Source organism: Mobula birostris, chromosome X, assembly GCF_030028105.1.
Source record: "Mobula birostris isolate sMobBir1 chromosome X, sMobBir1.hap1, whole genome shotgun sequence".
Taxonomy (NCBI): Eukaryota; Metazoa; Chordata; class Chondrichthyes; order Myliobatiformes; family Myliobatidae; genus Mobula; species Mobula birostris.
Genome location: NC_092402.1, coordinates 46434597 through 46459063, shown reverse-complemented (window position 1 = coordinate 46459063; position 24467 = coordinate 46434597).

The following is a 24467-nucleotide window of genomic DNA, read 5'->3' as shown; positions in this document are numbered from 1 at the left end:
AAATGCAGCTTTTACAAGTTGAGAGATTTATTCCTGAGCCTTCACACTTTTTCAACAATTATTGTTGATTTGTGAAGCTAAAATTAAACCATCTCATCTGAACATAAAACAGCTTTTTCACCCCAGGGATCTTGCTTTATCATGAAAGGATAGTGATGATATTGGAGCAGTGCCCCAAAGGAATCCAATTTTGACTGAGTTTGCATCATACAATGCATTTTGAAATTATCCCTTGAGATATTTGTACCTTAATATAAATGCAACCACAGTAACACTGCCAGAACAAAATCCTTCTGGCTATTACAATGATTCTGAAGAGCTTTTGTAGAAGTAATGAATGCAGCTTCATAAAGAACCACACCCTATGGCTTACAACAGATCCAATTCTTTGGAGTTTTCAAAGACATCTTATCATTTTTTAGCAACAACCATTATTTCCATTTACACGCACAAAAAAAAAGACCCAAGTCTTAAAAACTGATGTTTTATCAAAAAGTGCTAAGCCACTGAAGAAGATATTAGGGCAGAGGAGCAAAAAGGTCCAAAGAGGGAAGTTTTAAGAAGTGCCTTAAAGAATGAAAGTTGGGGCTGGGGGAAAGATCTCCAGAGCTTAGATTGAGAAACCTGGCAAGTTGTGTTTCAATCCAAAACATCGACAATTTCGTCCCCTGACCAATGCTATTCGACATCCCTAATTCCTTCAGCAGATTGCTTATTACCGTAGTTTCTTGTGCCTCCAGCCTAATAAAGCAACAGCTTTGTGGTCATTTTTCCCACTCGTTATTGCTACGCCGCTTAGCTTATTTTCTACGAAATTTCAGACCAGCACAATGATTCACGAGTTCGCCTCACCCAGTCAACTCCTCTCACTCTTTCCCTTCTCATCTGCCCATCACCTCCCTCTGGTTCCCCTCTTCCTTCCATTTTTTCCATGGTCCACTCTCTTCTCCTATCAGACACCTTCTTCTTCTTCAGGCCCTACGTCTTCCACCTATTACCTCCCGGCTTCTCACTTCACTCACTCCCTCACACACCCACCTTTCCCCTCACCTGCCAGCTTGTGCTCCTTCCCCTCTCCATCCCCACCGTCTTATTATGGCTTCTTCCCCCTTCCTTTCCAGTCCTGATGAAGAGTCTCGACACAAAACATCAACTGGTTATTCCGCTCCATAGATGCCGCCCGACCTGCTGAGTTCCTCCAGCATTTGGTGTGTGTTGCTTTAGATTTCCAGCATCTGCAGACTTTCTCAAGTTTATGATCTGTAGAATCTCTTGTGTTTGGATTCAATTTTTGCAATATTGAAACAAGTTTTGTGCCCTGCTACAGCTTCTTGATCAATGGCTTTGCACTAGGCAGGTCTCTCAACATATTCACTACAGTCTGTGTATTCTATCCTCCCTGAATAAAGATAAACATCACTCCGGGGTGCCTGTAATCTAGATTTTACCATGAATTATATTTCATTAAGTGCAGAATTGGCTATTGCTGTCTCTTTGGGTTTGAAGATTGTTTATTACAATCACTGTGAGGGTTTTGTGATTAATTTGCATATTTTCTTATCTCCCATTTGTGCACTGGTGAAAACTCTCAAGCCTAAATGTCACAGCCATTAGCTCCTTTGCAATTTGAGCAAAGCTCTGCCTGCATGATTTATTGGTGGGCTACCATACATATTAACTGCTCTGATTTTTTTCTATGTCAAATCACAGTTGTCTATATAGCCCAGTTTTGGCTTTCATGTGACCACCACATTTTATTAGATTACTTATTCATGGATATTCATCCAAAACCATTCAAATCTTCCTCAGAAAGGAGTCTGTGATTCCATCTCTAAAATTTGGATCCTAGCAATTCCTGCTGGGCCTGGCACTTTCCTTCAACTTTCTGGTTGGGCCTTCTCTATGTTAACCACGTCCCCTGGGAAGGAAACCTCCTTCACTAGAAATGATACATCTTTACTCTTTGACTCAACTCTACCTCGACATGGCCTTGTGCTTTATTACCTGTCTGCTTCTTGCTTTCTCTGTATGCGTAACAAATAATTCTACATTCTGTGATTGCTTTTCCTTTGGACCATCTCGATGGACTGATGTGATGAAATGATCTGTATGGACAGCAAGCAAAACAATGTTTTTCATTGTGCCTCAGAACGTGTGACAATAATAAACCAACTTACCATTTTTTTCCTCCTTGCATCTATTCACTAATGCTCCCATGTTTCCGTCATAGTCTGACTCTGCCTCTGCAAAACCTGTCCTTTTCCACTTTGGTCTTTAGTCCCGCAAACCTTTCAAGACTCTGATCCAGTATTCACAGAAATGCTTTAATGCATTGTTCTCAATTCAAGAGGCAGCCAGGACAAAATCCTCTCTCAAGAAGGCTATGTTGAAGGTCATTAAAGCTAAATTCTCATCAGCCTGTCCTACTTGCCAAAATCCCGTCAAGTAAAACAATAATATTTGCTCTAATTATTTGGATCCAAATGGATTCTAGCCTGGCTCATCCATGCAAATTAAGCTCGATGCTGAAAGGATAGGTGGGCCTCTGATGTGACAACCCCTCCCTCTATCATTCTTTCAAACTCCTTTTCTCACATCTTGAAAGGCACACTACCAGCTGCTTAGTCTCGCAAACAACAGGAATTCTGCAGATGCTGGAAATTCAAGCAACACACATCAAAGTTGCTGGTGAATGCAGCAGGCCAGGCAGCATCTCTAGGAAGAGGTACAGTCGACGTTTCAGGCCAAGACCCTTCATCAGGACTAACTGAAGGAAGAGTTAGTAAGAGATTTGAAAGTGGGAGGGGGAGGGGGAGATCCAAAATGATAGGAGAAGACAGGAGGGGGAGGGATGGAGCCAAGAGCTGGAAAGGGTGATTGGCAAAAGGGATACAAGAGGATCATGGGACAGGAGGACTAACTGATCCTTCAGTTAGTCCTGACGAAGGGTCTCGGCCTGAAACGTCGACTGTACCTCTTCCTAGAGATGCTGCCTGGCCTGCTGCGTTCACCAGCAACTTTGATCTCTACTAGTCTCTACTAGTTCCAGATAGTTTTACCCTCCAGATGCATTCCTTCAAATACATCTGCAAATTCAGGCAGCTGCTTCTGACAAGCATCACGCTTGTATCTGTAGTATCCTATAATACCATCTGCACCATAAGTTCCATTTCCTGGTACAAAATTGGCAACAGCCCTTTCTTTTGTACTTCTTCCTGTTCCTTGCATGTTAATTTTTTTAGCATGCATTTAAAGATGAAGATTAAAAGATTAGCTTTATTTGTCACATGTACTATATCAAAACACACAGTGAAATGCATCTTTTGCGTCAATGACCAAAGCAGTCTGAATATGTGCTGGGGGCAGCCCGCAAGTGTCACCACACTTCCTGCACCAACATAATCTGCCCACAACTAACTAACTCTAACCTGTACATCTTTGGAATAGTAGAGGAAACCCCAAAGACTCAGGGAGAACATACAAACTCCATACAGACAGCTGTGGAATTGAACCCGGGCCGCTGGCACTATAACTGCATTGTGCTAACTGCGACGCTACTGTGATCTTTTTTTTTTACAAAGTTTCCTTAAACTTCGTAGGAATGATATTGCATGTAAGACCACTGTCTATTTGAAAGTGACTCTTTTCCTTATACTTCTATGATGGCTAATGTCTGCATTGGGTACTTGGACTCTTCTGTTCTGAGCTCCAGCTAAGCCATGGTGATTTTGAATTTCCCAGCCTGGTTCTCCAATCTCTCAATGACTGCCTCGTTTCACAAGAGGTGTGCTGTTGTCCAGTGCCTTTTTGTGTTAACACAACAATTACAGGTATCAACCTCTTCCAGGTCAATAGAGATTCGAAGAGCGATGCTCACCAAAAAACTACAGGCTTGTAAATAGCTCAGAAATAATTTCATGCCTCACAGAAAGCTCAATGAATGTGACAAAGAGCACTATAAAGAAAGAACAGCAAGAAAGACAGATGATGTCAGAAAGAGTCAGTAAGTTATGATTCTAATCTGTCTTCAAATTCAAGTTCAACTTTATTGTCATTCAACCATGTACATGTACCAAATGAAACAATATTCCTACAGACCAAGGTGCACAACACAGTAAATATAACTCACTCACACAACATATAAATTAATATTCTCACAAATTAGTTAACAAATAATAAGGTGCACTTACAACGTAAGTCAAAAAGTGAACAATATAACACTACTGATAAATTCTTCATAAAGTGTAACAGAGAGGTGAGGGTGGTTATCGGACAGCTGGAAAACGATGCTGAAGAGGTAGTAATAGGGAACAATGAAGTGGCGGATGAATTGAATAAGGATTTTGCATCAGTCTTCACTGTGGAAGACATTAGCAGTATCGTGGAAATTCCAGGTGTCAGGGGCCATGAAGTGTGTGCAGTTAGTATTACTAGAGAGAAGGTTCTTGGGAAGCTGAAAGGTCTGAAGGTTGATAAGTCACCTGGACCAGATGGTGCACATCCCAGAGTTCTGAAAGAGGTGGCTGAAGAGATTGTGGAGGCATTAGTAGTGATCTTTCAAGAATCACTAGAAAATTATCATCTCTTTCATTTCTTCTACCAAAGTGCACGGCCATACAGTTCCCGACACCGTATGCCATCTGCCATTTCTTTGCCCATTCTCTTAATCTGTCTAAGTCCTTCTGTAGCCATCACTGGTTGATGTTACATACTTAGATTTTCAGAAGGCCTTTGACAAGCTGCTACACATGAGGCTGTTTAACAGGCTACGAGCCCATGGTATTACAGGAAAGATTCTAGCATGGATAAAGCAGTAGCTGATTGACAGGTAGCAAAGAGTGGGAATAAAGGGAGCCTTTTCTGGTTGGCTGCCAGTGACTAGTGGTGTTCCACAGGGGTCTGTGTTGGGATCGATTCTTTTTATGTTATATGTCAATGATTTGGATGATAGAATTGATGACTTTGTTGCAAAGTTTGCAGATGATATGAAGATAGGTGGAGGGTCAGGTAGTTTTGAGAGAGCAGAGAGGCTACAGAAGGATTTAGACAGATTAAGAGAATGGGCAAAGAAATGGCAGATGGCATACAGTGTCGAGAACTGTATGGTCATGCACTTTGGTAGAAGAAATGAAAGATGATTATGTTCTAAATGGAGAGAAAATACAAAAATTTGAGATGCAAATAGACTTGGGAGTACTTGTGCAGGATTCCCTAAAGATTAATTTACAAGTTGAGTCTGTGGTGAGGAAGGCAAATGCAATGTTTGCATTAATTTCAAGGAGCCAAGAATATAAAAGCAAGACTGCAATGTTAAGCACTGGTGAGGCCTCACTTGGAGTACTGTGAGCAGGTTTGGGCCCCTTATCTTAGAAAGGATATGCTGGAACTGGAGAGGGTTCAAAGGAGGTTCACGAAAATGATTCCAGGATTGAAAGCCTTGTCATATGAAGAACGTTTGATGGCTCTGGGCCTGTATTCACTGGAATTCAGAAGAATGAGATGTGACCTCATTGAAACTTATCGAATGGTGAAAGGCCTTGATAGAGTGGATTTGGAGAAGATGTTTCCTATGGTGGGAGAGTCAAAGACCAGAGGACACAGCCTCAGAATGGATGGGTGTCCTTTTAGAACGGAGATGAGGAGGAATTTCTTTCACCATAGAGTGGTGAATCTGTGGAATTTGTGGCCACAGGCAGATGTGGAGGCCGTCTTTATGTATATTTAAGGCAGAGGTTGATAGATTCTTGATTGGCCAGGGCATGAAGGGATACAGAGAGAAGGTAAGAGATTGGGGCTGAATGGAAAATTGGATCATCCATGATGAAATGGCGGAGCAGACTTGATGGGCCAAATGGCCTAATTCTGCTCCTATATCTTATAGTTTTATGGTCTTACTGGCACTTCATATATATAAAACTTGGGTGATGTCAGGAAGTTCAGTAATTTCTCAGCCTGGGGGAAGAAGCTGTTTCACATCCTAATAGTAAGTATCCTAATGCTAGAGGTCCTCCTGCCTGACGGTAGAGGGACAAAGAAGTTGTTGGATGGATGGGAGGGATCATTGACAATCCTAGGGACCCTGCGAATACAGCACTCCTGACAATTATCTCAGATGGGTGGAAGGGAGACCCAGATGATGGTCTCAACAGTCCTCACACTCCTTTGTTGAGTCTTGCAGGCAGATGCCTTGCAATTCCTATGCCAGATGGTGATGCCACTGGTCTTGTAGTGATCACACAGAAGAAATGGTCTCTATCTTACTGATCTGCAAGTTCTCTTCATAATGATTTAACTTACTATTTTGTAACAAATTCGAGAACGATACAGATACAGTTGTGGGGTTGGTGGGATATCCAAGAGAAAACCATAGATACTGGAAATCCAAAACCAGACATATCAGCAATTCACGTTGTATCTGTACAGAGAAAAACTGAGTCAATGTTTTAATTCAATGACCAAGCAAATGTCAGTGAGTTTAGGTGCAATTTTTCTAGGAACACTAAGTGTCACGAAATGCTACATAAACTGTTGGAGGTGGGGGGGAAGAGATGGTATATGGTGGAACTCAAAAGAATTCTCCACTTGCTGCAACGTGGCTGCCAACAGCCATGTAACTAGATTCTAGATAGAACTACCTCAGTGAGAAAGCACATGATGGATTCACTGTCGAGAGAGCAGAAATGTTACACTTGGTTCCTTCCTTCAGTAGTACCTCAAGTCAAGTTCAAGTTTATTGTCATTTCCTTCACATACATATATATATTACCAAAATAAATCTCTGGACCAAGGTGCACAACACAGTAAATATAACTCACTCACACAACACATAAAGTAATATTGTCACAAATAAATTAACAAATAATAAGGTGCGCTTAGGACACAAGTTAAGAAGGAAACAGTATATGCTACTGGCGCTTCATGCATGATGAGACCTGGGTGATGGCAGGGAGTCTCACGGCCTGGGGGAAGAAGCTGTTTCCCATTCTAACAGTTCCTGTCCTAATGCTAAGGTACCTCCTGCCTGATGGTAGGGGGTCAAAGAGATTGTTGAACGGATGGGAGGGATCATTGACAATGCTAAGGGCCCTGCTCCAGATAAATATCTGGGATGGGTGAAAGAGTAGTTTATCACTGAACTGCGTGTTGGAGTGTGGAGCGGGTGAATCATAAGGATAAGGAGCTGTATCATAAGGAAAGGGACAAATGAGTGGAAGCAATCAGGGAAGTTTTTTTTTTCTCCCTTTATTTCTAACAAACACAAACAAAGAGGTGAAGTCAAAAACAAAGATAATGGTGTGTCTGAATGTGAACGTGCTGAGCTCCTCCAGCATTTTGTGTGTGTTGCTGATAGTGTGTCTAGTTGGTCACTGAGACAGAGAGCTCAATTGATCAATCATAGAGATATCAGATGAGGTTTACAAAGATTTTGAGAATCCTCTAGAGATCATGGGAAGGAATACCATAAATATAAAATTGTATATTATTTTCCATCTTACTGCAGAGAGGAGAAGGCTAATAAGAAGCAAACAAATACTGCTGAAGCAATGAGGCAGGCTCACAGTGTTGGTTCCTGCGCAATGTCAGATAAACTCTATTACAATAACAGCCGTGACACTGAGCCCAGTGAAATGTGTTGTTTGCGTCAACAGCCAACACAGTGTCGCCATGCTTCTGGTGCCAATATAGCATGTCCACAACTCACTAACCCTAAGCTGTACGTTCTTGGAATGCGGGATGAAACCGGAGTGCTTGAAAGAAGACCATGCAGTCGAGGGGAGAATTGATTGGTACCCCTTCCACAAGCATCCAATCCCTCCACCGTCGCTGAACAGTTGTAGCAGTGTGTACTATCTACAAGATGCCCTGCAACAACACACCAAAGTTCCTAAGGCAGCACATTCCAGACTCACAACCACTACCATCTCGAAGGATGACAACAGCAGATACAGATACCTGTGAACACCACCGCTTGGAAGTCCCCCTCCAAGTCACTCACCGTCCTGACTTGGAAACGTATCGCCGTTCCTTCATAGCCGCTGGGTCAAAATCATGGAATTCTATCCCTAACAGCACTGTGCGTGTACACACACCTCAGGGACTGCAGTGGTTCAAGAAGACAGCTCATCACTTCCTTCACAAGCAACTAGGGATGGGCAATATATATATATATATATATATATATATATATATATATATATATTCTTTTTCTCTCTCTCCTCTTTCTCCCTCTGTCCCTCTCACTATACCCCTTGCCCATCCTCTGGGTTTCCCCCCTCCCCCTTTTCCTTCTCCCTGGGCCTCCTGTCCCATGATCCTCTCATATCCCTTTTACCAATCACCTGTCCAGCTCTTGGCTCCATCCCTCCCCCTCCTGTCTTCTCCTATCATTTCGGATCTCCCCCTCTCCCTCCCACTTTCAAATCTCTTACAGTTAGTCCTGACGAAGGGTCTCGGCCCGAAACGTCGACGGTACCTCTTCCTAGAGATGCTGCCTGGCCTGCTGTGTTCACCAGCAAATTTTATGTGTGTTGCATGGGCAATAAATGCTGGCTTAGCTGGTGACACCCACATCCCTTAAATGAATAAATTAAAAAAATGTACTACCTCCTTACAGACGGTGGCGGGAGTAGAACCCCGATCACATCGCTGGCGCTGTAAAGCATTATGCTAACTGCTATGCTATTGTGCCACCCTGCTAAGCGATTAACTGAGGCCCAGGGCACAGAGTAGCAGAAAAAAAAAGTGGCAAAGTGGGCATGAAAGTTCTGGTTTGACAGATCACAAATTATAAAATATCAGGGGTAACTTCCACAATCAGCTCTTTGTGAATTATCTTACCATGTTAATGTGCTATTACAAATCATTCTATATAAGCATGTTGTCTCAGTAGCTCGGACAGCTGACAGATGCATTCACAGCCAAATATCAAGTCCCCTAGACAGCTCAGAGACATTTATCTCTGTTCAGCCAGTTTCATCATTGGGTAATACCTGGGGATGAGTGGAGAGGTCAAGACTGGAATCAGTTTACTATACTTGAGCCACAGCTCTGAATAAACAACTGGAACATATTGTTAACTATTAGATTAGGGACTAAACAGGCATTTTTCTTTTAGTTGTACTTCATTTATGCTTCCTTTTAAGTCTGTATGGAGTTGTTCAGTGGATTTTCAGTAATTTGCGGTATAGCTGGTTCTGTAGTTTCTTTGTAAGCCTGTGTCTTGACAGTGTAAGTAAATCATTGACTGTCCTTGCAGTCTCAGAGGAATCCTCTTATTCATCCCGTTTGAGTAGTTTCAGGGTAAAGATTGATTTTGAAACAAAGTTCATTGTTTTTTGTTCTCGCTTTCCTCCTTACTTACTTGAGTGAGTTGTTCTCAATTTGTTACTATACCTGCTGCCTAGCTGCTATGTTATACTGTTTTTGTTCTGAACATCTAATAAAATGGCTGTAACCAAAAGTTTAGTGCCTCATTCTTAACCTTCTGAACAATATCAGCACCAGGACCAACATAACAAAGCTACTGAAGAACTTTCCAGCCTGATGCTTAAATGGCATCTGTAAGTTTGTTGACAACACAACCATTGTTAGCAGAAATTCAAATGGTGACAAGGATGCATACAGAATGTGCACAGGAGTGAGATGGTCATGAGGATGTGTACAGGAGTGAGATAGTGTCGATGGTGATGAGGATATGAGATAGATCAGCTGGTTGAATGGTGTCACAATAACTTTGCACCTAACATCAGTAAAACCAAGGAAATGATTGTGGACTTTTGGATGGGTAAGTCAAGGAAACACACGCCAGTCCTCATCGAGGGATCAGAAGTGGAAAGGGAGACAAGTTTCAAGTTCCTGGGTGTCAACATCTCTGAAGATCTATCCTGGGCCCAATATATTGATACAATTATAAAGAAGGCACAGCAGTGGCTACGTTTCATCAGGAGTTTGAGGAGATTTGGTATGTCACCAAAGACACTCACAAATTTCTACAGATGTACAGTGGAGAGCATTCTAACTGGTTGCATCACCGTCTGGTTATGGAGAGGCCACTGCACAGGATCAAAATAAGCTGCAGAAAGTTGTAAACTCTGCGAGCTCCATCATGGGCACTAATCTCCCCAGCATCAAAAGCAATGCCTCAAAAAGGTGGCATCCATCATTCAGGACCTCAATCACCCAGTACATGCTCTCTTTTCATTGCTACCATCAAGAAGGAGGTATAGGACCTGAAGACACACACTCAATACTTGAGGAACAGCTTCCTCCCATCTGCCATTCAATTTCTGAATGGACAATGATTCCATGAACACTACCTCAGTATTTTTTCCTCTTTTGTTGCACTATTATTTGAATTATATACATAATGCATATAATTCAATTTTACATACATAAACTATAAGCTACAATAAGTATATATATGTACTTATTGTAATTTATAGTTTATTATGTTTTGAACTGTACTGCTGCTGCAAAACAGCAAATATCACAACATACATCAGTGATATTACACCTGATTCTGAACCACCCATTTTAATTTCACTTCCCATTCCCATTCTGACATGTTGATCCATGGCCTCCTCTACCACCACGAAGATGCCTCTCTCAAGTTAGAGGAGCAACACCCTCACATTTGGTCAGGCTAACCTCCAACCTGATGACATGAACATTGATTTCTTTAACTTCCAGTAATTTCTCACCCTGCCCCACACACCCTCTTTCCCTCTCACCTGGCTTCACCTATCACCTGCCAGCTTGTATTCCTTCCCTTCCCCCATTCCTCACCTTCTTATTCTGGCTCCCTCACCTCTTGCTTTCCAGTCCTGCTGAAGGGTCTCGACTCAAAACATCATCTGTTTATTCCCCTCCATAGATGCTGCCTGGACTGTAGAGTATCTCCAGCATTTTGTGTGGAGCCCCTGATGCATACTTTGTCTATGGTGAAGGTACAAGTTGTACCGTTTATAAGCATATATGTTGTGTGCATCACAAAAAGCATATCGTACATTCCTTTAAGGAGAAGGTGAAGGTGAACGATTTCACAGGTCACCTACTGTCATCACAGAACTACTCTTATTCAGTGATGAACACACTATGGAGGGTAGTGTGTTTTGCCGTGAAGGAGGATGAGAGGTAACTTGATAGAGTGTATAAAAAGATAAGAGGCATATATTGAGTGGATAATCAGACTTTTTCCCAAGACAGAAATGGCTAATACCAGGGGGCATAATTTAAAGGCGATTGGAGCAAAGTATAGTGGGGATGTCAGAGCTAAGTTTTTTTTTACACAGAGAGTGGTGAGTGCATAGAATGCCCTGACAGCGGTGGTAATACGGGCATTTTAGAAACAGTTAGATAGACACATGGATGATAGAAAAATCGAAGACTATGTAGGAGGAAGGATTAGATTGACTTTAGATTAGGGTGGGGCCAGATGCAAAATGTCAGCCTTCTCTTTGCCTCGGAAGATACAGCTTGACTCACTGACATCCTTTAGCAGTTCTGTTCATTTTCATTTAGTGCCCACTGATTTGATTGTAGCCGAAGTGATGATGACAGAAAGGCTGTAAACAACACAAGCAAAACAAAATGAGAAATATAATTCAACAAAATAAATTATAAAGCTACAGTACTTGCTCAATTGCGCTGTAGGGGCTTGTTAGAACTAATATGCTTTCATCAGAAGGAAATGAGAAAAGTGAATGAATGTGTGGTGAAGCTTCGTGATGAATAAGTTCTCATAAGATTCTGGGAAATTCCCCATTTTCTCACTGTCGGTGGTTAAACCTGTCTCCTATGATAAACCACTTTCCAACTATTTACTGAAAGAACTAATGAATAATAAAGTGCTGAAATATTTTCTTCCTGCTTCACTGCTGCATTATATTTATGGTTCTTGGTTGGTTTAATGATTATTCAGTGTGGTTCCTCCAGTCTCCAAATATATATATATATCATGCCAGCTGCCTTCGCTTGGTGCCATTTATAACACAGAATCTTTTTTTTACTTATTCTGTGGCAAGGGAAGCTTCAGCAGAATTACTTCTTTTTAATAGCACCGTGTGACTTGGTACCATGATAAAACAGAACTGCAGTTGGCATATTCACCAAAGCACCGTCTTTTTCTAAGAGAAAACAAGCCATATGACATGGGTGCAAAATTAGCCCATTCAGCCCATCAAATCTGCTCCGTCATTCGGTCATGGCTGATTTATCAACCCCGATCAAAATGGGAATCAGATTTATTATCACCGGCATGTGACGTGAAATTTGTTAACTTAGCAGCAGCAGTTCAATGCAATACATAATCTAACAGAGAGAGAAAAAAATAATAATAAATAAAATAAAACATAATAATAAATAAACAAGTAAATCAATTACATATATTGAATTGATTTTTAAAAAGTGCAAAAACAGAAATAATGTATATTAAAAAAAAGTGAGATAGTGGTCAAGGATTCAATATTCATTTAGGAATCAGGTGGCAGAGAGGAAGAAGTTGTTCCTGAATCACTGAGTGTGTGCCTTCAGGCTTCTGTACCTCCTCCCTGATGGTAGCAGTGAGAAAAGGGCATGCCCTGGGTGCTGGAGGTCTTTAATAATGGACGCTGCCTTTCTGAGACACCGTTCCCTGAAGATTTCCTGGGTACTTTGTAGGCTGGTACCCAAGATGGAGCTGACTACATTTATAACCTTCTGCAGCTTCTTTCAGTCCTGTGCAGTAGCCCCTCCATACCAGACAGTGATGCAGCCTGTCAAAATGCTCTCCACAGTACAAATATAGAATGTCCTGCCTTCTTCTTGTAACCATTGTCACCCTGACTAATCAAGAACCATTCAGCCTCCATTTTGAATATACCAATGACTTAGCCTCCACAGACATCTGTGGCAATGAATTCCACGGATTCTCCATCCTCTGGTTAAAGAAATTCTTCATCATCTCATAGAAACATAGAAACATAGAAAATATGTGCAGGAGTAGGCCATTCGGACCTTCGAGACTGCACTGCCATTCAGTATGATCATGGCTGATCATTCAACTCAGAACCCTGTACCTGCCTTCTCTCCATACCCCCTGATCCCTTTAGCCACAAGGGCCATATCTAACTCCCTCTTAAATATCACCAATGAACTGGCCTCAACTGTTTCCTGTGGCAGAGAATTCCACAGATTCACCACTCTCTGTGTGAAGAAATTTTTCCTCACCTCGGTCCTAAAAGGCTTCCCCTTTATCCTCAAACTGTGACCCCTCATTCTGGACTTCCCCAACATCGGGAACAATCTTCCTGCATCTAGCCTGTCCAATCCCTATAGATTTTTATACGTTTCAATAAGATCGCCCCTCAATCTTCTAAATTCCAGCGAGTATAAGCCTAGTCGATCCAGTCTTTCATCATTTGAAAGTCCTGCCATCCCAGGAATCAATCTGGTGAACCTTCTTTGTACTCCCTCTATGGCAAGAATGTCTTTCCTCAGATTAGGGGACCAAAACTGCACATAATACTCCAGGTGTGGTCTCACCAAGGCCTTGTACAACTGCAGTAGTACCTCCCTGCTCCTGTACTCAAATCCTCTCGCTATAAATGCCAGCATACCATTCGCCTTTTTCACCGCCTGCTGTACCTGCATGCCCACTTTCAATGACTGGTGTACAATGACACCCAGGTCTCGTTGCACCTCCCCTTTTCCTAATCGGCCACCATTCAGATAATAATCTGTTTTCCTATTTTTGCCACCAAAGTGGATAACTTCACATTTATCCACATTAAATTGCATCTGCCATGAATTTGCCCACTCACCTAACCTATCCAAGTCACCCTGCATCCTCTTAGCAACCTCCTCACAGCTAACACTGCCACCCAGCTTCATGTCGTCCGCAAACTTAGAGATGCTGCATTTAATTCCCTCATCTAAGTCGTTAATATATATTGTAAACAACTGGGGTCCCAGCACTGAGCCTGGCGGTACCCCACTAGTCACTGCCTGCCATTCTGAAAAGGTCCGATTTATTCCCACTCTTTGCTTCCTGTCTGCCAACCAATTCTCTATCCACATCAATACCATACCCCCAATACCATGTGCTTTAAGTTTGCACACTAATCTCCTGTGTGGGACCTTGTCAAAAGCCTTTTGAAAATCCAAATATACCACATCCACTGGTTCTCCCTTATCCACTCTACTAGTTACATCCTCTAAAAATTCTATGAGATTCGTCAGACATGATTTTCCTTTCACAAATCCATGCTGACTTTGTCCGATGATTTCACCGCTTTCCAAATGTGCTGTTATCACATCTTTGATAACTGACTCTAGCATTTTCCCCACCACCGATGTCAGGCTAAATGGTCTATAATTCCCTGGTTTCTCTCTCCCTCCTTTTTTAAAAAGCGGGGTTACATTAGCCACCCTCCAATCCTCAGGAACTAATCCAGAATCTAAAGAGTTTTGAAAAATTATCACTAATGCATCCACTATTTCTTGGGCTACTTCCTTAAGCATTCTGGGATGCAGACTAATTGGCCCTAGAGATTTATCTGCCTTCAATCCCTTCATTTACCTAACACCACTTCCCTACTAACATGTATTTCGCTCAGTTCCTCCATCTCACTGGACCCTCTGTCCCCTACTATTTCCGGAAGATTATTTATGTCCTCCTTAGTGAAAACAGAACCAAAGTAGTTATTCAATTGGTCTGCCATGTCCTTGTTCCCCATGATCAATTCACCTGTTTCTGACTGTAAGGGACCTACATTTGTCTTAACCGATCTTTTTCTTTTCACATATCTATAAAAGCTTTTACAGTCAGTTTTTATGTTCCCTGCTAGCTTTCTGTCATAATCTTTTTTCCCTTTCCTAATTAAGCCCTTTGTCCTCCTCTGCTGAACTCTGAATTTCTCCCAGTCCTCAGGTGAGCCACTTTTTCTGGCTAATTTGTATGCTTCTTCTTTGGAATTGATACTATCCCTAATTTCTCTTGTCAGCCACGGGTGCACTACCTTCCTTGATTTATTCTTTTGTCAAACTGGGATGAGCAATTGTTGTAGTTCATCCATGCGGTCTTTAAATGCTTGGCATTGCATATCCACCATCAACCCTTTAATTGTCATTTGCCAGTCTATCTTAGCTAATTCACGTCTCATACCTTCAAAGTCACCCCTCTTTAAGTTCAGAACCTTTGTTTCTGAATTAACTATGTCACTATCCATCTTAATGAAGAATTCCACCATATTATTCCACTCTTACCCAAGGGGCCTCGCACGACAAGATTGCTAACTAACCCTTCCTCATTGCTCAATAACCAGTCTAGAATGGCCTACTCTCTAGTTGGTTCCTCCACATGTTGGTTCAGAAAACCATCCCACATACATTCCAAGAAATTCTCTTCCTCAGCACCTTTACCAATTTAGTTCACCCAAACTATATGTAGATTGAAGTCACCCATTATAACTGCTGTTCCTTTATTGCACGCATTTCTAATTTCCTGTTTAATGCCATCCTCAACCTCACTACTACTGTTAGGTGGCCTGTACACAACTCCCACCAGCGTTTTCTGCCCCTTAGTGTTATGCAGCTCAACCCATATCGATTCCACATCCTCCCGGCTAATGTCCTTCCTTCCTATTGCATTAATCTCCTCTCTAACCAGAAATACTACCCCACCTTCTTTTCTTTCATGTCTATCCCTCCTGAATATTAAATATCCCTGAATGTTGAGCTCCCATCCTTGGTCACCCTGGAGCCACGTCTCTGTGATCCCAACTACATCATATTCATTAATAACAAAGTGCGCTTTTAATTCATCCACCTTGTTACAAATGCTCCTTGCATTGACACACAAAGCCTTCAAGCTTGCTTTTACAACACTCTTAGCCCTCATACAATTATGTTGAAAAGTGGCCCTTTTTGATTTTTGCCCTGGATTTGCCAGCCTGCCACTTTTACTTTTCACCTTACTACTTTTTGCTTCTACCCTCATTTTACACCCCTCTGTCTCTCTGCACTTGTTCCCACCCCCCTGCCACATTAGTTTAAATCCTCCTGAACAACAGTAGCAAACGCTCCCCCTAGGACATTGGTTCCAGTCCAGCCCAGGTGCAGATCGACCTGTTTGTACCAGTCCCACCTCCTCCAGAACTGGTTCCAATGCCCCAGAAATTTGAATCCCTCCCCCTTGCACCAGTTTTCAAGCCACGTATTCATCTGATATATCCTCCTATTTCTACTCTGACTAGCACATGGCACTGGTAGTAATCCAGAGATTATTACCTTTGTGGTCCTACTTTTTAGTTTATCTCCTAACCCCCTAAATTCACCTCGTAGGACCGCATCCCGTTTTTTACCTATATCGTTGGTACGTATGTGCACCATGACCACTGGCTGTTCACCCTCCCACTCCAGAATGTCCTGCAGCTGCTCAGAGACATCCTTGACCCTTGCACCAGGGAGGTAACATACCCTCCTGGAGTCTCGTTTGCGGCCGCAGAAACGTCTATCTATTCCCCTTACAATCGAATCCCCTATCACTATAGCTCTCCCACTCCTTTTCCTTCCCTCCTGTGCCGCAGAGCCACCCATGGTGCTATGAACTCGGCTGCTGCTGCCTTCCCCTGATAGAGACATCTCCCTCAACAGTATCCAAAACAGTATATCTGTTTAGGAGGGAGATGACCTCAGGGGACTCCTGCACTACCTGCCTACTGCTACGCTGTTTAGTGGCCACCCATTCCCTTTCTGCCTGTGTAGCCTTTACCTGCGGTGTGGCCAACTCACTGAACGTGCTATTCACAACTTTCTCAGCATCGCGGATGCTCCAGTATGAATCCAATCGCAGCTCCAGCCGTTCAATGCGGTCTGCTAGAAGCTGCAGCTGGACACATTTCCTGCACACATAGTCATCAGGGACACTGGAAGTGTTCCTGATTTCCCACATGCTGCAGGAGGAACAAACCACGGGGCCGGTCTCAGCTGTCATGACCTGCCCAATACGCTACAGCCTCGCCGCCTTCCTTGCTTCAAATAAAATACCGCTGCAGACCATTCTCCTTTTAAAGGAGCTTACCTGGCCTTACCTCACTTGGAGTGAAGCTCGTCCTCAGCCTCTGCTCTCCGAAGCCTCTCGAGACAAAGCCTTCCTACTCCGTCGCCCGCTACAACTCTGTTCTAAAGGGATATCCTTATATTATGAGAATGTGCCCTGTGGTCCTAGATATTCTGACTGTTGAAAACATCCTCTCCAAGTCCACTCTATTTAGGCCTTTCGATGTCCAGTAGAAATGACCAATACTGACTAGAAAAGTGACTTTTGGTGCAGTCTATGTTTTCCTCAATTTCCCAAACATCCACGCTCACCCCACCTTCCTGCTGCTTTAACAGTGATAGAGTTTTTCTTGTCTTTACCTACCCCTCCCATCAGCCTCTGCATCCAACACATTATCCTCTGCAACTTGCACTATCTCCAAAGGGATCATACTAAACATATCTTTATCTCCTGCCACTCCGCATTCTGCAGGGATTGCTCCCTCTGCAATTCCTTCATCCATTCGTCCATCTCCACTAATTTCCCTCCCGGCAAGCAGCCTAAGTGCTACACCTGCCCATTCACCTCCTCCCTCGCCTCCATTCAGGGCCTCAAACAGCCCTTCCAGGTGAGGTGACACTTCACTTGCAAATCTGCTGTGGGCATCAATTGTGTCCAGTGGCCTCCTCTATACTGGTGAGACCTATCGTAGATGGGGGACCACTTCGTCAAGCACCTCTGTTCCATCCGCCACAAGTGGAACTTCCCAGTGGCCAAACATTTTAATTCTTATTCCTATTCCTGTTTTGGCATGACAGTCCATGGCCTCCTCTTATGCCAAGAAGAGGCCACCCTTAGGGTGCAGGAGCAACACCTTATATTCTGTCTGGGTAGCCTCCAACCTGAAAGCATAAATATCGATTTCTCCTTCTGGTAAAAAAAAATCCCTCCTCACCCCCCCTCTTCCTCTATTCCCCACTTTGGCATTTTACCTCTTCTTATATGTCTATCACTTTCCCCGGTGTCCCTCCTCCTTCCCTTTCTTCTATGGTCCACTCTCCTCTCGTATCAGATACTTTCCTCTCCAGCCCTTGACCATCCACCTGGCTTCCCCTATCACCTTCCAGCTATCCTCCTTCCCCTCCCCGCATCTTTTTATTTTGGCATCTTCCCCACTTCCTTCTCAGTCCTGAAGAAGGGTCTCGGCCTGAAACACCGACTGTTTATTTATTTTCATAGATGCTGCCTGACCTGCTGTGTGTGTTGCTTCGGATTGCCAGCATCTGCTGACTTTCTTGTGTTTATGACAGCCTTTGTGTGTGTGTTTCATTGACTCTATCATATTTCTTTGTTCTACTGTGAATGCCTTCAAGAAAATGAATCTCAGTGTAGTGTATGGTGACATAAATTTACATTGAGCTTTGAACTTTTTACCAAATAAAATGTGCCAGTTATAGGCTCCCTCTAAACTGTCATTCTTTTCCCATCTTGAGTGGATTAACCTGACACTGCTTTTCTCCAACATCTTTCTCAATAAATAAAACGTCCATCAGATGGTCAAAAGTGCAGGTTTGAAAAACTCAGTCATTGCTGATGAGCCAGACATCTTTCAGATGGTAGACAGACTTATTAGATCATCATTGTACAGCTGATGTGAAGGCAGTCACAGTTAGACAGCAGTCAGAACAAACTTCCACATGAGCAGAACATGACCAAAAACAAAAGGCCAGAGAAGTAAGCCTGAAGTTTAACAGGACAAATTAGCAACCAACCTTCATGTAGGGGATAAGCCATGCTTGAAGAATCTTTCCTACTTATTAACATCACGAGGTGATATGGCAAATACTAGCACCCTAGAGGCCTGGCATAGGTTAAAGTTCAAAGTACACATATGCTACCATATACTATAGTGAGATTCACTTTCTTGTGGGCATTCACAATAGAACAAAGAAATTCAGTAAAATCAGTGAAAAGCTACACACAAAGACCGACATCAACCAATGTGCAAAAGAAGGCAATCTGTGCAAACAAATGAACAAATAAATAAATGAAACTGAGAACATGTCCAGCCTGCACAGCCAAGCACCTCCCAGTCTCCACCCTGCCACTTGTTTCTAACTCATCACCTGCAGCCTATTTAAACCCAGCTCTCATCCACTCATTGAAACATCAGCCTCAGTTAGTTGTTCCTAGCCTTCTGTTACCTTGTTGTGTCAAGTATCTGTTCTCTCTTGTTCTGTGGCCTCTTGTGGCTTGTTATTTTGCAGTTTATTATTAAAGTTATCACTCACCGCTAAATCGTCCCAGCTGCTCTGTGTTTGAATCAATCCTTCTCTACATTTCTTGAAAGGATGAGTGACCCAGCGATTGACCTAGCTGAAAGGAAAATGTCCATCAACATGAGCACACGATCCAGAAGCAGCACGAAACCATTGACCATCTGCTTGCCACTCTCATCCAACTCTCTGTCTCAATACAGCAACCCGCACCAGTCAACCTCCTCCCTCTAAGCCCCGGACTCTGGTGCCCAATCGCTTCGACAGATCCCCAACCTGATGCCGCAACTTCCTGTCCCAGTGTGTCTTAGACTTCAAGCTCCAGTTATCTCTATATGTTATGGGCCTTGCCAAGATTTGCTGCAAGTGTGTTTCTTGTATTGGCAGTTTCTTGCGTAATGCCATGCACCACAGTTTCAACAAGTTGTTTTGGCTGCTTGGAGACCTGCTGAGTGATGGTATCTAGGCCGTTGGAAACTACATTGACACGGTTCTGTTCAATCATATTGGAATTGTGTTTCAGCTTGATCATATGCTGACACTCTTGTGTGACAGCTTGTAGAGTCATATCAGGGTCTTGTTCCAATCTGGCCAGGAGCCATCTGCGAATATCTGCATCACCAAGTGCCTGAACTCTGCAAATAAAAGTCAGACATTTGAACTGTAATCCAGACATGTTACCCAGCTTGAACTTTTCACATTCGCGATTGACAACATGGGCATGTGTGATAAAGTCATCAGCATTGTGTTAATGAGTTTTAGGCATTGGTCATGAACACTGAAGAGAGATGACTGCTTTCCAAAAATGTTTGTTAGCTGTCAGATATTTTCATCAAATGATAGGTTACGCGAGTTCTTAAGCAGTACCCAACTTTCGGAGCAACGTGGGTGTCTTCCACAACTTATCTTTACTGGAGAACTCAACCCGGTTTAAACCATGATTCAAACATAACTTCCCAAAGCGACACTGAGCTGGAAGTTGATAATGGATGCAACAACTTTTGGTCAAGATGGCGCCTGCATACAACACTCCTTTGGTCGATATCTTCTGGATAGAACATGAAACCATATATTTCACTGCTTTTATGTCTTTTGCATTTGTTTTTTGTCTTGACTGAATGTGATTCTGGAACTGTTGGAGCCTGTGATTTGTAGTTTGGAGATGGCTTGGGTGTTCCAGTGCTCTGCAGTCTCCAAGGGGATTCCAGGAGGCAGAGGCAGTATTCACAAACTTGGTGGCGAGAAGGCTGTGAGCTGATGTTCAACTTCGTTTCACTAATTAAAGCTTCCATTATTCGCCAATTAAGAGCAACAAGGGAGATTGAAACATTAAAGTGAATGTGGAAGGTGAGCGCCGGCTGCCTGCCTTTTGATCGCCAATGGGATTGCTCTGCTATGGAGAAGGAAAGGCCTGTTTCTGTGCCCAGAGAACATTACTCAGGTTTTCTGCATTTTGGATATGGACTTGGACTAGAGACACTTTTTTTTCTAGACTTATAGTTTTTTATATTCTGTGTTTTTTGCCTGATCTTTCTCGTTATTTTGTGTGCAAAGGAGGAGATTGGGGGGTTGTTAATGTTGACGGGAGTGATTTTGTTCTTTCTGTGTGTGTGGAGGAGGGATTTTGAGGCTTATGATTGTGCTGCTGTTCTTTTCTTTCTTGGTTTTGTAACTTTCTGGAGAAGAAGAATTTTAGAGTTGTAAACTTTGAACTGACTAACATGAGTTCTGTTCAGTGTTTGACGCTGATGTTGTTGGGCTCACTGATAATCTCCTGGTCATGGTTTCAATTAACTTCAGCTTGGTCTCTTCAAATTGAGCTTGCTGCTGTTGTAGAATTGCACGCAAGTCTTCTGCTGAAATTGCCATGTCAATATAATACAGCACACCGTTCGCTTGCCTACAGCTAATGATTAGACACAAAGCCAGCAGATAGGACAAAGCCAGAACTCGAAATACTCCTTTATTCAGTAAAACCTGGCAACTACAAAAATCTCAAAACTCAACAGTACATCCCAAAGTATGACTATTTAAATGGTTTACCCAAGAATAGTCAAGACATTGTTAGGAACAGCGGCCAATCAGTGAAGGTCAGCCTAGAACTGGTTGTTCAGGTTTGTTGTAACTGGCCCCTTCAAGATTATCTATCACATCAATCCAGTTGCTTACCATCTCCAGTTGCCACCATCCCTCGGGATCACACTTACATTCCACATGTCCTGTCTCTAGCCCAATCTCTGCCGACCACTCAACCCACCTGAGCCTGCACCTCCGGAACCTAGGATGGTGGAAGGTGGTCTAGTATACATGGTTCGTCCATTGATGGATTCATGTTATCGTGAACAGGGTATGCAGTACCCAGTCAATCGGGAAGGGAAAATCTAGGAGGAGAGGTCTTGAATGCCGTCCAGTTTCATCTTGGATCCATCGCTCATCGAGGAGCTCCACCGGATCCATCCAGATAGTCCAGAGGCACTCAGGTACCAGCTGTGGGGTGGGGGAGAGGTTTCTGTCAGGACTGCACAGGCAAGTGCCTTCCAGTCTCCACTCAGATAACAGGAGTCACCTGCCATTTCTTTCCAACTCATCACCTGCAGCCTATTTAAACCCATCTCTCATCCACAGTCCTTTGTCCATTGAACAATCCAGCTAGCCTCAATGAATTGCTCCTGGGTTTCCATTACCTTGTAATGTTGAGTATCTGTTCTCTCTTGTTTTGTAGCCCATCATGGCTTGATATTTTACAGTTTATTATTAAAGTTATCGCTCACCGCTGAATCATCTCTGCTGCTTTGCAAAAGGTCAAGCTTCCTCTACATTTCCTGACAACATGAGTTGTAGAGTCTTTGAAACTCAGTCCATAGGTTGTGGAACAGTTGTGTGTTGAGGTGAGTGAAGTTATCCACGCTGGTTCAGGAGCCTGATAGTTAAGGGATAATAACTGTTCCTGAACCTGGTGGTGTGGGACCTAAGGCTCCTGTATCTCCTTCTCAATGCAACCACCATGGAGGTCTTTGATGACTACTAACTGCTAAAATTAATACATCAAGCTATACAGTGACAGCAGCAAGAAAGTCTATTCTGCAACATCTTCAACATAGCAAAAATGTGTCCGGTGCCACTTTCATCACCACCTGCTATGAATGTACTAATGCACAGAAAAGTGCTGCAGAGGGTTGTAAAATCAGTTAGCATCATAGTAGGCACTAGATTCCCCACCATTGAGGATATTGTCAAAAGGCAATGCTTCAAAAAGTCATCATCAAGGACTCTTACCACCCAGAATATGTCCTCTGCAACACACACAGCGTGCCAGGAGGCATCTATGGTAAAGAGTATAGTTGACATTTCGGGCTGAGACCCCTCATGAGGACTGGAGAAAAAAAGATGAGGAGTCAGAGTTAGAAGGTTGGGGGAGGGGAAAAAGAAACATAAGGTGAAAGATGAAACCGGGAGAGGGGTGAAGTGAAGATCTGGGAAGTTGATTGGTGGAAGAGATACAAGGCTGGAGAAGGGAAAATCTGATAGGAGAGGACAGAAGGCCATGGGAGAAAGAAAATGGGATGGAGCACCAGAGGGAGACCATGGACAGGTAAGGAGATAAGAAGAGAGAGGCAAATGAGGAATGGTGAAGTGGGAGTGGGAGGGGGGTGAGGAGGGCATTACCAGAAGTTGAAGAAATCAGTGTTCGTGCCATCAGTTTGGAGGCTACCCAGACAGAATATAAGGTGTTTCTCCTCCAACCTGAATGTGGCCTCATTGTGACAGTAGAGGAGGCCATGGATGGACATGCCTTCTTCTCATTACTGTCATCAGCGAGTAGGCACAGGAGCCTAAAGACACATACTCAATATTTTAGGGACAGCATCTTCCCCTCCACCATTAGATTTCAGATTGGCCCATGAACATTATTTCACTATTTTGCTCTGTTTTTGCAATACTTTTCATATTTCTTATTGTAACTTAAAAGATTTTTTTATGTCTTGCACTGTACTGCTGTCACAAAACAACAAACTTCACATCATATGTCAGTGATAATAAACCTTATTCCTATTCTAATTCAAAAGACTGTTGTCAATGTTGTTTATGTCATTGGTGTCAATTAATGCTGATACATCTCTGAAGATATAAAAATGGGTATCTTAAAACTTAGTCACTGAAATAGGTTTTAAGGGGCACTATTTTAGGTAGTTGGGAAGTTTATAGAGTTGGAGGAGATTTCAGTGATAGAATGAGACAGTGAGCAGGCAGGGGTTATGGATGAACAGGAAAGCAGAAGTTGGAACTTGGACAATAGAGTTTACTGAAAGGGGTCAGAAGCAGATTCAAGCAACCTCATAATTAGCAATATCATAATTTTAAACTGATTCCATTTTTGCATACACGAGGAATTCTGCAGATGCTGGGAATTCAAGCAACACACATCAAAGTTGCTGGTGAACGGCATCTCTAGGAAGAGGTTCAGATCTCCTCCTCCCACTTTCAAATCTCTTACTAGCTCTTCTTTCAGTTAGTCCTGACGAAGAGTCTCGGCCCGAAATGTCGACTGTACCTCTTCCTAGAGATGCTGCCTGACCTGCTGCGTTCACCAGCAACTTTACTGTGTGTTGCTCCATTTCTGCATATTTATCAGAAACTAATAAATCCACAAATTTTAGTTTCATGTATTTATTTCCTATGTTGAACAATACATTCATAGCACAAGTCCAGCAATACAAAATACATGCAAATTCAGATCTACTGATTTGGAGTTGTTTTAAAATATATTCACTAAACCCTTCACTGAACCACAATTACTTTGCATCTATCAGAATGGCACACTTTCCCTCCTTGAGGATATTGGCAAACTAGATGAGTTTTCCAATAGTCTTGGTAGTCTTATGATTGCCACTATCGTTGCCAGCTTTTTAGTCACTCTCCTGTACCCACCTCACAACCAGCTGATTGGACAATTATTTGAGTGTAAAGTTGGCCAATCATATGGAAGTTTAAGTGATGGCATTGCCAAAATATTAGTCCAGAAGTCACACCTTGAAGCCTTCTGGCTCAAGACTGCTGAAGAAAACCTAGCCTATGTAAAATGCTTGGAGACAGCATATTAATCTGGGAATTATAAGATTAGCACACATGATAGCTGGTGTCGTGCATTCAATTGAACTCTACCTTCAGTGAAA